We start from the raw sequence: 14,441 nt of genomic DNA on the forward strand, positions 1-14,441 counted from the left end.
CGCTTTACATAGTGAAACCCAATATCTAATTTTTACATTTAAACCAGTGTGGGTGGCACTGGGAGCAGGTGGGTAAAGTGTCTTGCCCAAGGACACAACGGCAGTGACTAGGATGGCAGAAGCGGGGATTGAACCTGCAACCCTCAAGTTGCTGGCACGGCCGCTCTACCAACCGAGATGTACCGCTCCAATAACAACGTTATTAAAAACAATAAGAGACTTATTATTCTCTAAAAATGTTGGTCTTACTTAAAAATGCACGCATTCAATTGTATTCAGTGTTAAAAAATATAATATGGCTCTCACTGAAATACATTTTAAAATATTTGGCTTTCATGGCTCTCTCGGCCAAAAAGGTTCCCGACCCCTGAGCTAATACAACACAAAACAGAGGACAACATTATACAAAGTACATGAAAATGGTGTTTCAAACAATGACAAAAGGAAACAAGTAACATAATAAAAGCCTTAAAATGAACACATTAATAAAGACTACTATTAGAATAAAAAGTAAGTCACCATTCAATTATATGAAAATACTGAACATTATATTCTGTAAACAAAATCATTCAGCATTGACATTGCATCATTCACAAGTTTAGATGGTTTTTACGCTGTCTTCCTGTTGATAATATACGTTATCTAAAATAACAAAAGTATCAATATTTTGATTAGAGATTCGATATCAGAGTAAAAAGCTCTGGTATCGGCGATGTTGATATTTCAGTATCACTCTGCACATGACAAATGAATTTGGTTGATCAACACAACTGGAATAATGAGAGACTTCAAAGAAACTATTTACAACTGTTATACATGATTATATTATTATCTTAGTAAATGTCTTCTTTCTGAGACATGATTATATTATTATCTTAGTAAACGTCTTCTTACAGGGTCAAGACAAGTAGGCAAAAGATCATAAAAAAAACATGCTTTACTCCAGCTGATCAGAGGGTGGCACTGTTTACCAAGAAACAGGAAGGGTGCCTCAGCCATGAATAAATATGTCTTCGATAATAAAAAGGGATGTGCTCCCCAGACCTTGATCAAGGACAAAAAAAAAAAAAAGACTGAAAGAATCAAATATGCTGCTTTACAATTAGTGTTAACTGGACTGTTAAACTCTCCCAAGTGGTCATTTCCTTCTGAGGCAAGCAAACATATTTTAATAACTGTAATAATAATACCAAGTCATACCCGTGCACACACATAGTCAGCAAAACTTTTTACTTTTCCTTTTATAAAAATATGTCCGTGTAATTTTTAGTGTTTCTTGGTCATCATAAATGGGGGGTAAGTCATACATACCTGCGATGAGATGGCGAATTGTCCAGGGTGTACCCCGTCTTCCGCCCGATTGCAGCTGAGATAGGCACCAGCGTCCCCCGCGACCACAAAGGGAATAAGCGGTAGAAAAATGGATGATGGAAGTCATAAATATTCTTGTTTTTGTTGTTGTTACAATACTGCTGTTATGTTTACATTTCATTTTTAAGACAATAGTAGTTTTTGTTTACTTATTCTAGACTTTATTTTGCTCACACAATTGTGTGTAAACCTCTTATATTGTTGTATTTATTGTTAAATAATTCACATTTTTATTGGACTACAATATTTGCACTGCCTTTTATCAAGATGAACAATTTAAAAGGCTCTTATCACAAACTCACTTCAAAAAGTTCAAAGTCAATGGTTGAATGAACTTGTGAACGTAATGACTCTTGAAAAAAATAAGATTTATAAACTCTACAAATATGAATAAATGGGAACTAACCTCTGTGACGAGGTGGTGACTTGTTCAGGGTGTACGCCGCCTTCCGCTCGATTTTAGCTGAGATAGCGACCAGCGCCCCCCGTGGCCCTAAAGGGAAGAAGCGGTAGAAAATGGATGGATGGATGGGAACTAACCTGGAAGCCTTTATTGACATATATTGAATCACAACTTATTGATATGTGTATTTATTTTTTGTTCTTATTTTCTTTTCTCAGGAAAGGATTGGAAAAAAGAGAAAGGAGGGGGGATTTTTTTATTTATTTATTTAAATTGTTTATCTTTTTTGTAGTTTTATTCCTTTTTTACTATTGTTATTTTTTTGTATTGTTCACACACTAACATTGCTTTTTTGTGTCACTTTTGATATGGTTTTGTCACCATGTACTTACTTTTTTTTGTGTGACTTTTTGTAAATTTCATTTTTATTTTGCATCTGATCAAGCCACGGATATGTGACTTTCTTCTTCTTTTTTAAGGGACTTTTTACATTTTTTTTTGCATCTGATCAAGCCATTTTTTTGTGTGAACGGTGGAGTTATTAACTGTACAACTCGATAAAATATATTTGTTTGAAAAAAAAAAGTGACTCCTAAAACCTATTTGGTATCGGCAATACTGTACACGCCATGTGTCGACTTTGTATCGGCTCGATACCAGCATATGCAGTATTGCCCACTACATCTATCACTAAATCTAAATTCCGTCCAATTAAATAATATTTTCAAATTTTATTATGACGTCAAATATAAGAAAGGCTTTCGGAAATAAATTATAAAAAAAAAACAAAGTAATAGTGATATTTTTACCCAGCCTTCCGCCCGATTGTAGCTGAGATAGGCACCAGTGCCCACGCGACCCCAAAGGGAATAAACAGTAGAAAATGGATGGATGGATGGATGGATGGGAACTAACCTGGAAGCCTTTGTTGACATATATTGAATCACAACTTATTGATATATGTATTTGTTTTTGTTCTTTTTTTCTTTTCTCAGGAAAGGATGGGTAAGAAAGAGAAAGGAGCGGGGAAGAAAAAAAAGATTTAAAAAAATATATATTTTTGCCCTGCGATGAGATGTCGACTTGTCCAGGGGTTACTCCGCCTTCCGCCTGATTGTAGCTGAGATAGGCACCAGCACCCCCCGTGACCCCAAAGGGGGATAAGTGGTAGAAAATGGATGGATGGATGTTGTATCTTTTTTTGTAGTTTTATTCCTTTATTACTATTAGTATTTTTTCGTATTGTTCCCACACTGCTATTGCTTTTTTGGTGTCACTTTTGATTTGGTTTTGTCACCAAGTACTTACTTTTTTTTGTGTGACTTTTTGTAAATTTTCATTTTTATTTTGCATCAGATCAAGCCACGAAAATGTGACTTTCTTCTTCTTTTTTAAGGGAGTTCTTTTTGTGTGACTTTTTTTAATTTTTATATTTTTTGCATCTAATTAACCTTTTTTTTGTGTGAACGGTGGAGTTATTAACTGTAAAACTCGATAAAATATATTTGTTGAATAAAAGTGACTCGTATAACCTATATGGTATCGGCAAAACTGCACACGCCATGTGTCGACTTTATATCGGCTCGATAACAGCATATGCAGTATCGCCCACTCCATCTATCACTAAATCTAAATTCCGTCCAATTAAACAATATTGTCAAACTTTATTATTACTTAAAATATAATACAGGCTTTCGGAAATAAATTATTTAAAAAAACAAAGAAAGTAATAGTGATATTTTTTCTCTGGTGGAATCAGCCCCCCTCTCTCTCTCTCGGCACTTTCGCTAAAACTATCATCACATATTTAAAGAAGCTGAATGGCCGTATTATTATTATTACTATTATAATTATTATTGTTATTATTATTATTATTATTATTATTAGTAGTGGTAGTGGTATTAGTAGTAGTAGTACACACTTACTGAGTACTCAGTTGACACGGCAGGTGGATGTGACGTCACGGATGTGGAACATCAAAACAACAACATCCAAATCCGCGCTTCTTCCCCATTTTTCTTTTTCTTACCGTATTTAGCGCCTAATAACAAGACACAAAAAAGGGGGAAGCCCGTGTCTTCTCCCCCCCTCCACGACATCGACCGGGACGTCGAGCGTTTTTTTGTTCCCCGACGTCGTCCCTCCTCGCCGCTAAGTTAGTTAGTTAGTTCTGTGAGACCGGCGGAGTAATCTTGTTGGTGTTTACGGTGGGATTTTGATGTGGCACGACGCGTTGCGCGCCTCGTCACCTGGACCTAGGAAGTTGTGCTCCTCCGCGTGCTCTCCGGCGAGTCGCGTAATGGTAAGTTTCTGCTCTTTCGCACTCTTCAAGTTTATAAGCTAATTGCTCGGGTACCTTTTCCTTTGTCGTCGCTCGCAAACTAAACACCATTAAAAGCACCTGTGCGCCGATAATGGCAAATAAAAGGCGTGCTATCTCGCGTGACAATCTATGGAGTTGCCGTAGTGACAGCGGCGTGGTGCTGCTCTGCTGGGAAAAAGTTTGGCAAAGGTATTGTTGAAGCTATTAATGCAAACTTCTTAAAAAGTGCACTTCCAATTCAGTTCGGATGTAGCATCTTCGCAGAAGTTTGCTGTGATTTCTTGCGAACGACAACCCTCTTGCAAGTGTTTGTTTGCGCCGCACAAAGTCGTTCCGAAAGTTAAAACATCAAATTTCTCAACGGAAATAAGTGTTTACTTCGTTCATATTGTGTCCAGATTATCTCACAAAAGTGTTGGACAACAAGTATTGATAATAATAAATGTGTTTAAAGTGATTTGAATAAAGTAATGGGAAGTGACGTACAATGTTTAGTTAGAAACAAAGAGCCGCTGGCACTTCCTGTTCAGAGCAAAGTAAGTTTCAAAATAAAAGCATGGCAGGCGGAAGTTTGATGTTATTTATTTGCTGGTGAGTAGTGCTGGGCGATATTGGCTTTTATTAATATCGCGATATGGACCGCATGTCCAGAGTCGGGACCAGGATGGATCGGTTGGGGACATCTCTGCGATACTGATCCGCCTCCGCTTGGGATGGTTTCCTGCTGGCTCCACTTTGGACGGGACTCTCGCTACTATATTGGATCCACTTTGGCCTGGATTTTCACGGTTATGTTAGATCCACTATGGATGGGACTTGCACAATATCATGTTAGATCCGCTCGACATCCATTGTTTTCGGTCCCCTAGGGGTCCTCGCTAAGGTTTCGCATAGTCATTGTCGACGTCCCACTGGGGTGAGTTTTTCTTTGCCCTTATGTGGGTTCTACCGAGGATGTCGCTGTGGTTTGTGCAGCCCTTTGAGACACTAGCGTTTACCTCGTTCATATTGTGTCCAGATTATCTCACAAAAAAGTGTCGGACAGGAAGAATAGATAAAAATAATTGTGTTAAAAGGGATTTGAATAAAGTAATGGGAAGTGACGTACAATGTTTAGTTACCCTGCATATAGAGCTGCTGGCACTTCCTGTTCAGAGCAAAGTAAGTTTCAAAATAAAGGCATGGTAGGCGGAAGTTTGATGTTATTTCTTTGCTGGTGAGTCATAAATGGTGTTTTTATGTGTGGCATTGGGTTGCGTCATTGTCTAGTTTGTTGATATCAATATATCTAATGATAAACATGCAATTATATCAATAAAAAATGTGTCCGATAAAATATATACTGTGTTTCCGGACTATAAGGCGCACTAAAAATCCTTTAAATTTCTCCTCTGGGGAAAGTTTAGCAAAGTTCTTGTTGAGCAGAGTAAACACTTCTCAATTCCCTCGTCCAATTCAGTTCGGATGTAGCATCTTCGTGGAAGTTTGCTGTAATTTATTGTGAACAATAACTCTCTGTGAGTGTTTGCACTGCACAAAGTCGTTCCAAAAGTTCAAACATCAATTTTCTCAAAGGCAATAAGTGTTTACTTCGTTCATATTGTGACCAGATTATCCCGTAAAAGTGTTGGACAAGAAGTATAGATAATAATAATTGTGTTAAAAGTGATTTGAATAAAGTAATGGGAAGTGACGTACAGTGTTTAGTTACACTGCATACATAGAGCCGCTGGCACTTCCTGTTCAGAGCAAAGTAAGTTTCAAAATAAAGGCATGGCAGTAATGTTGGATTGTAGCATGGCAGGCGGAAGTTTGATGTTATTTCTTTGCTAGTGAATTATGAATGGTGTTTTTATGTGTGGCATTGGGTTGCATCATTGTCTATTTTGTTGATATCAATATATGTCGCTATTACCATGAATTGATTAACGTGGACCCCGACTTAAAACAAGTTGAAAAACGTATTGGGGTGTTACCATTTAGTGGTCAATTGGACGGAATATGTACTGTACTGTGCAATCTACTAATAAAACGTTTCAAGACATGCAATGATATCAATAAAAAAATGTGTCAGATAAATGATATGCTGTATTTTCCGGACTATAAGACGCACTTAAAATGCTTTGAATTTATCTTCTGGGGAAAGTTTGGCAAAGTTTTTGGTGAGCAGAAGCAGTGTTAATTTTGACAGCAAAATTTGATTTAGTTTTAGTCATAGTCTTTTGACTAAAATGTAATTTAGTTTTAGTCAAAATTTAGTTATTTAAATTGTTTTAGTCTAGTTTTAGTTGACGAAATATCATAAGATTTTAGTCGACAAAAACTACGGTAGATTCAGTCGACTAAAGGGTAATATGTCAACTTTCCCTTCCATTTCTGAAAGTCAAAGCAAAACAGCGGAAAAATCACCGATACAAGTCTTATTTTGATGAAAATCACGTCTCAAATTTAGTGTTTCACGAGTAAGTCGTGTAATAAACGGGATAACTTCGAATGAGTTGTATGTTGTGGAAAATGCTTACCTGTGTGTGGATTTCGGGGTGATTCGACTGTAAATGTCGCTTCAAGTTTGTTGCGTTTTTCCCCGAAATCCTCGCACTGCATTTCTTACACTGCGTCTTGTTATCTTTGACGTCAAATATAAAATTTCCCCATATGTCCTCTCTCCTCTTCCTCCCCGGCGTTGACATGTTGTCTTCTGCAGCGCATTCCCGGGTCAGTCTCAAACGCAAACTACGTTCACGTAACTTCCTTACCACGTCGCTCTGATTGGTTCTCTTCCCAACTCCTCCCGCCTCTTCCTAACGAAATGAGTTCCGATTGGATCTCGTCTCTGGCAGACATTTTCGTCTCGTTTGTATTCGTTGACGAATATGTCAATACACCTCGTCATCGTCTTAGTCCACGTAAATTATTTTTTATTTAGTTATTGTCTCGTTTTAGTCGGGAAAAAAAAGGTCGTTGACGATAACTATGACGGAAATTTTTCGTCAACAAAATTAACACTGAGCAGAAGGAACAATTCTCAATTCTCACGTCCAATTCAGAGCGGGATGTAGCATCTTTGTGGAAGTTTGCTGTGATTATTTGTGCACAACAAGTGTTTGCACTGCACAAAGTCGATCCAAAAGTTAAAACATCAATTTGCTCCACGGAAATAAATGTTTACCTCGTTCATGTTGTGTCCAGATTGTCTCACAAAAGTGTTGCACAACAATTATAGACAATTGTGTTTAAAGTGATTTGAATAAAGTAATGGGAAGTGACGTACAGTTTAGTTACACTGCATATAGAGCCGCTGGCACTTCCTGTTCAGAGTAAAGTAAGTTTCAAAATAAAGGCATGGCAGTAATGTTGGATTCTAACATGGCAGGCGGAAGTTTGATGTTATTTCTTTGCTAGTGAGTCATAAATGGTGTTTTTATGTGTGCGTCATTGTCTAGTTTGTTGATATCAATATATCTAACGATAGACATGCAATTATATCAATAAAAATGCGTCCGATAAAATATACACCGTGTTTTCCGGACCATAAGGCGCACTAAAAATCCTTTTATTTTCTCTTCTGGGGAAAGTTTAGCAAAGTTCTTGTTGAGCAGAGTAAACACTTCTCAATTCCCTCGTCCAATTCAGTTTGGATGTAGCATCTTCGTGGAAGTTTGCTGTAATTTATTGTGAACAATAACTCTCTGTGAGTGTTTGCACTGCACAAAGTCGTTCCAAAAGTTCAAACATCAATTTTCTCAAAGGCAATAAGTGTTTACTTCGTTCATATTGTGTCCAGATTATCCCGTAAAAGTGTTGGACAAGAAGTATAGATAATAATAATTGTGTTAAAAGTGATTTGAATAAAGTAATGGGAAGTGACGTACAATGTTTAGTTACCCTGCATATAGAGCCGCTGGCACTTCCTGTTCAGAGCAAAGTAAGTTTCAAAATAAAGGCATGGCAGTAATGTTGGATTCTAGCATGGCAGGCGGAAGTTTGATGTTATTTCCTTGCTGGTGAGTCATAAATGGTGTTTTTATGTGTGGCATTGTCTATGTTGTTGATATCAATATATATCGCTACTACCGTGAATTGATTACCGTGGACCCCGACTTAAAACAAGTTGAAAAACTTATTCAGGTGTTACCATTTAGTGGTCAATTGTTTGGAATATGTACTGTACTGTGCAATCTACTAATAAAAAGTTTGAAGACATGCAATGATAGCAGTGAAAAATGTGTCAGATAAATGATATGCTGTATTTTCCGGACTATAAGACACACTTAAAATCCTTTGAATTTATCTTCTGGGGAAAGTTTGGCAAAGTTTTTGGTGAGCAAATGGAACAATTCTCAATTCTCACGTCCAATTCAGAGCGGGATGTAGCATCTTTGTGGAAGTTTGCTGTGATTATTTGTGAACAACAAGTGTTTGCACTGCACAAAGTCAATCCAAAAGTTAAAACATCAATTTGCTCCACGGAAATAAATGTTTACCTCGTTCATGTTGTGTTAAGATTATCTCGCAAAAGTGTTGGACAACAACTATAGATCAATGTGTTTAAAGTGATTTGAATAAAATAATGGGAAGTGACGTACAGTGTTTAGTTACACTGCATACATAGAGCCGCCGTCACTTCCTGTTCAGAGCAAAGTAAGTTTCAAAATAAAAGCATGGAAGTAATGTTGGATTCTAGCATGGCAGGCGGAAATTTGATGTTATTTCCTTGCTGGTGAGTCAAAAATTGTGTTTTTATGTGTGGCATTGTCTATTTTGTTGATATCAATATATATCGCTACTACCGTGAATTGATTAACGTGGACCCCGACTTAAAACAAGTTGAAAAACTTATTGGGGTGTTACCATTTAGTGGTCAATTGTTTGGAATATGTACTGTACTGTGCAATCTACTAATAAAACGTTTCAAGACATGCAATGATATCAATAAAAAAATGTGTCAGATAAATGATATGCTGTATTTTCCGGACTATAAGACGCACTTAAAATCCTTTGAATTTATCTTCTGGGGAAAGTTTGGCAAAGTTTTTGGTGAGCAGAAGCAGTGTTAATTTTGACAGCAAAATTTGATTTAGTTTTAGTCATAGTCTTTTGACTAAAATGTAATTTAGTTTTAGTCAAAATTTAGTTATTTAAATTGTTTTAGTCTAGTTTTAGTTGACGAAATATCATAAGATTTTAGTCGACAAAAACTACGGTAGATTCAGTCGACTAAAGGGTAATATGTCAACTTTCCCTTCCATTTCTGAAAGTCAAAGCAAAACAGCGGAAAAATCACCGATACAAGTCTTATTTTGATGAAAATCACATCTCAAATTTAGTATTTCACGAGTAAGTCGTGTAATAAACGGGATAACTTCGAATGAGTTGTATGTTGTGGAAAATGCTTACCTGTGTGTGCATTTCGGGGTGATTGGACTGTAAATGTCGCTTCAAGTTTGTTGTGTTTTTCCCCGAAATCCTCGCACTGCATTTCTTACACTGCGTCTTGTCATCTTTGACGTCAAATATAAAATTTCCCCATATGTCCTCTCTCCTCTTCCTCCCCGGCGTTGACATGTTGTCTTCTGCAGCGCATTCCCGGGTCAGTCTCAAACGCAAACTATGTTTACGTAACTTCCTTACCATGTCGCTCTGATTGGTTCTCTTCCCAACTCCTCCCGCCTCTTCCTAACGAAATGAGTTCCGATTGGATCTCGTCTCTGGCAGACATTTTCGTCTCGTTTGTATTCGTTGACGAATATGTCAATACACCTCGTCATCGTCTTAGTCCACGTAAATTATTTTTTATTTAGTTATTGTCTCGTTTTAGTCGGGAAAAAAAAGGTCGTTGACGATAACTATGACGGAAATTTTTCGTCAACAAAATTAACACTGAGCAGAAGGAACAATTCTCAATTCTCACGTCCAATTCAGAGCGGGATGTAGCATCTTTGTGGAAGTTTGCTGTGATTATTTGTGCACAACAAGTGTTTGCACTGCACAAAGTCAATCCAAAAGTTAAAACATCAATTTGCTCCACGGAAATAAATGTTTACCTCGTTCATGTTATGTTAAGATTATCTCGCAAAAGTGTTGGACAACAAGTATAGATAATTGTGTTAAAAGTGATTTGAATAAAATAATGGGAAGTGACGTACAGTGTTTAGTTACACTGCATACATAGAGCGCACTGTCACTTCCTGTTCAGAGCAAAGTAAGCTTCAAAATAAAGGCATGGCAGGCGGAAGTTTGATGTCATTTTTTTGGCTGTTTTTTTTTTGTTCGAAAATGAGGACTTCATTAGAATCCAATTTCTTCACATGTCAAATTGAAAGTTCGAGGCAGCATGGTGGTATAGGGGTTAGTGCATGTACCTCACAATATAAGGGTCCTGAGTTCAATCCCAGGCTCGGGGTCATTCAGTCTGGAGTTTGCATGTTCTCTCCGTGACTGCGTGGGTTCCCTCCGGGTACTCCAGCTTTCTCCCACCGCCAAAGACATGCACCTGGTCATATGTTGATTGGCCACACTAAATTGGCCCAAGTGTGTGAATGTGAGGTGGCGACTTGTTCAGGGTGTACCCCGCATTCCGCCCGAATGCAGCTGAAATTGGCTCCAGCAACCCCTGTGACCCCAAAAGGGACAAACGGTAGAAAATGAATGGAAATTGAAAGTTCAGTGTTTCTCACAGGACCTCGATGTATGTGTGGCATTGGGTTTTGTCATTGTCTATTTTGTTGATATCAATATATATCGCGATACATACATCCAATATCAACAAAAAATGCGTCCGATAAAATATATACCGTATTTTCCGGACTATAATGCACACTTAAAATCATGTAAATACCTACAAAATGGACATCCATCCATCCATCCATCCATCATCTTCCGCTTATCCGAGGTCGGGTCGCGGGGGCAGCAGCCTAAGCAGGGAAGCCCAGACTTCCCTCTCACCAGCCACTTCGTTTAGCTCTTCCCGGGGGATCCCGAGGTGTTCCCAGGCCAGCCTGGAGACATAGTCTTCCCAACGTGTCCTGGGTCTTCCCCGTGGCCTCCTACCAGCTGGACGTGCCCTAAACACCTCCCTAGGGAGTTAGGACAGTGCGCCTAATTATGGTTGTGCTTACTGACCTCAAAGCTATTATATTTGGTACATGGTGGAATGATTAGTGTGGCCAGTAGATGGCAGTTACACATACGAGATACACCAGTAAAGCTTTAAATGTTCCATTGAGAATATAGAACATTACACACAGCACTCAAAAATCTTTCAAAATGATTTTAGTACGACTTCGATAAGCTATGAAACCGCAACGCTTGATGGATTGTTGCCGCATTAAAATAACAAGAATTATTATGGTGTGTGTATAAGGACTGCAAAATGGCACCTATTAGCAGACGTTATCTGGCGTCTTGTTTATCAATATTATGCAAAACCAACTTTTCTTACTTTCTGGTACCTGCTGATCTGTATTTGGGATCTGCATATGTACTGAAAATGTGCGCGTGCGTCCGCCATTGTAGTCCGTGCCGACCACGTAGTCCAGTGATTTTCAACCTTTTTTGGGCTAAGGTACATTTTCTGCGTTGAAGAAATCCGGAGGCACACCACCAGCAGAAATCATTAAAAGATGATACTCAGTTGACAGTAGAAAGTTGTTGTCACAATTGTTGGATATGACTTTAAACCATAATCAAGAATGCATCAATATAGCTCTTGTCTCAAAGTAGGTGTACTGTCACCACCTGTCACATCACGCCATGGCTTATTTGGAGTTTTTTGCTGTTTTCCTGTGTGTAGTGGTTTTGTTCTTGTCCTGCACTCTTATTTTGGTGTCTTTTTCCTCTTTTTTTTGGTATTTTCCTGTAGCAGTTTCATATCTTCCTTTAAGGGATATTTCCCGCATCTACTTTGTTTTAGCATTCAAGAATAGTTCAATTGTTTTCATCCTTCTTAGTGGGGACGTTGTTGATTGTCACGTCATGTTTTGAATGTACATTATGGACGCCGTCTTTTCTCCACAGTAAGTCTTTGCTGTCGTCCAGCATTCTGTTTTTGTTTACTTTTTAGCCAGTTCAGTTTTAATTTTGTTCTGCCTAAGCTTCAATGTCTTTTCTTAAGGACACTCACCTTTTGTTTATTATCATAGCACCAAAAACTGTAGTGTGTTTACATAATTCGCCCACAAAACCTTAGTTATTAGAGGTTTCCAGTCGGACAGTTTTTCACGAGACACATTTCCGGCGTTGATGTTGCACTAGTGAGCCACGGATGAGGAGATGCTGCTCCGTCATTGATTGAAGTAAAGTCTGAATGTCTTTAAAACAGTTAGCTCCATCTTTTGACACTTCTTCCACGCCCGTCCTTGCACGCTACACCGTTAAAACAAAGATGACGGGGAGAAGACGCTGCCGAAAGTGAGCCAAGTAAATAAGACGGTCCACAAAACGGCGCATCCTGAAAAGACGCTCAAAAAGCGACTTGAAAATGTTTTTTAAAACATAATCTATGCAAAACTTTCACCAAAGAACCACCATTAAATGTTATGCAGACCACAAGATAGTGTTTTGAAATCATAATATGACCCATTTAAAGCGCGTTGTGGATGAAAAAAGACCTGAATAGACCGGATCATCGGCAGTGCGCCTTTTAATTCGGTGCGCCCTATGGACCGTAGAATACGGTACATTTTCGGTCAGAAAGAAATGGAAAGAATAAAGCTTGGTTGCCTGCACAAACTGAGACACTCGCAGTCTGGTAAGCAGGAAGTGGTTGTGAAATGGTAGGGACACGCTGAACAGCCAATCGCGTAACAGTATTTTGGTTGCACCATCTCGCTGTCGATTTTCCTAAATAAAGAATGAGCGCTGCAGACGGCGAGTAAATCAATCAATCAATCAATCAATGTTTATTTATATAGCCCCAAATCACAAATGTCTCAAAGGACTGCACAAATCATTACGACTACAACATCCTCGGAAGAACCCACAAAAGGGCAAGGAAAACTCACACCCAGTGGGCAGGGAGAATTCACATTCAGTGGGACGCCAGCGACAATGCTGACTATGAGAAACCTTGGAGAGGACCTCAGATGTGGGCAACCCCCCCCCTCTAGGGGACCGAAAGCAATGGATGTCGAGCGGGTCTAACATGATACTGTGAAAGTTCAATCCATAGTGGCTCCAAGACAGCAGTGAGAGTCCCGTCCACAGGAAACCATCTCAAGCGGATCAGCAGCGTAGAGATGTCCCCAACCGATACAGGCGAGCGGTCCATCCTGGGTCCCAACGAGCGGTCCATCCTGGGTCTCGACTCTGGACAGTCAGTACTTCATCCATGGTCATCGGACCGGACCCCCTCCACAAGGGAGGGGGGGACATAGGAGAAAGAAAAGAAGCGGCAGATCAACTGGTCTAAAAAGGAGGTCTATTTAAAGGCTAGAGTATACAGATGAGTTTTAAGATGAGACTTAAATGCTTCTACTGAGGTGGCATCTCGAACTGTTACCGGGAGGGCATTCCAGAGTACTGGAGCCCGAACGGAAAACGCTCTATAGCCCGCAGACTTTTTTGAGCTCTAGGAATCACTAATAAGCCGGAGTCTTTTGAACGCAGATTTCTTGCCGGGACATATGGTACAATACAATCGGCAAGATAGGCTGGAGCTAGACCTTGTAGTATTTTATACGTAAGTAGTAAAACCTTAAAGTCACATCTTAAGTGCACAGGAAGCCAGTGCAGGTGAGCCAGTACAGGCGTAATATGATCAAACTTTCTTGTTCTTGTTAAAAGTCTAGCAGCCGCATTTTGTACCAACTGTAATCTTTTAATGCTAGACATGGGGAGACCCGAAAATAATACGTTACAGTAATCGAGACGAGACGTAACAAACGCATGGATAATGATCTCGGCGTCTTTAGTGAACAAAATGGAGCGAATTTTAGCGATATTACGGAGATGAAAGAAGGCCGTTTTAGTAACGCTTTTAATGTGTGACTCAAAGGAGAGAGTTGGGTCGAAGATAATACCCAGATTTTTTACAGAGTCACCTTGTTTTATTATTTGGTTGTCAAATGTTAAAGTTGTATTATTAAATAGAGGTCGGTATCTAGCAGGACCGATAATCAGCATTTCCGTTTTTTTGGCATTAAGTTGCAAAAAGTTAGCGGACATCCATTGTTTAATTTCATTAAGACACGCTTCCAACTGACTACAGTCCGGCGTGTTGGTCAGCTTTAGGGGCATGTAAATAATGGATACAAGAGGAAAAGTCACCTTCACAGTATGCCAGTTTTTGGGGTGTTTTCAAACAGACCGTAGTCCTTCGCCGCGCTCATCTTTTCTTGTCAAAAC

The 14,441-nt window shown here is 39.0% G+C and overlaps 1 protein-coding gene and 1 long non-coding RNA gene across 2 annotated transcripts in view; one reads left to right on the forward strand and one right to left on the reverse strand.

Moving 5' to 3' along the window:
- Nucleotides 1–3,971, reverse strand: part of LOC133535187 (uncharacterized) — an 11,273-nt gene extending 7,302 nt beyond the window's left edge. The window contains exons 1-3 of the long non-coding RNA XR_009802175.1: nt 3,700–3,971; nt 1,778–1,864; nt 1,312–1,366 (exon numbers count right to left, since the gene is read on the reverse strand). This is a non-coding gene — a long non-coding RNA (uncharacterized LOC133535187). The remainder of the gene's footprint in view (nt 1–1,311; nt 1,367–1,777; nt 1,865–3,699) is intronic.
- Nucleotides 3,710–14,441, forward strand: part of foxp1b (forkhead box P1b) — a 670,786-nt gene continuing 660,054 nt past the window's right edge. The window contains 1 exon segment of the mRNA XM_061874765.1: nt 3,710–4,076. The gene's annotated coding sequence lies outside the window, so the exon portion shown is untranslated.

This window comes from Nerophis ophidion, linkage group LG16, assembly GCF_033978795.1.
Source record: "Nerophis ophidion isolate RoL-2023_Sa linkage group LG16, RoL_Noph_v1.0, whole genome shotgun sequence".
NCBI lineage: Eukaryota > Metazoa > Chordata > Actinopteri > Syngnathiformes > Syngnathidae > Nerophis > Nerophis ophidion.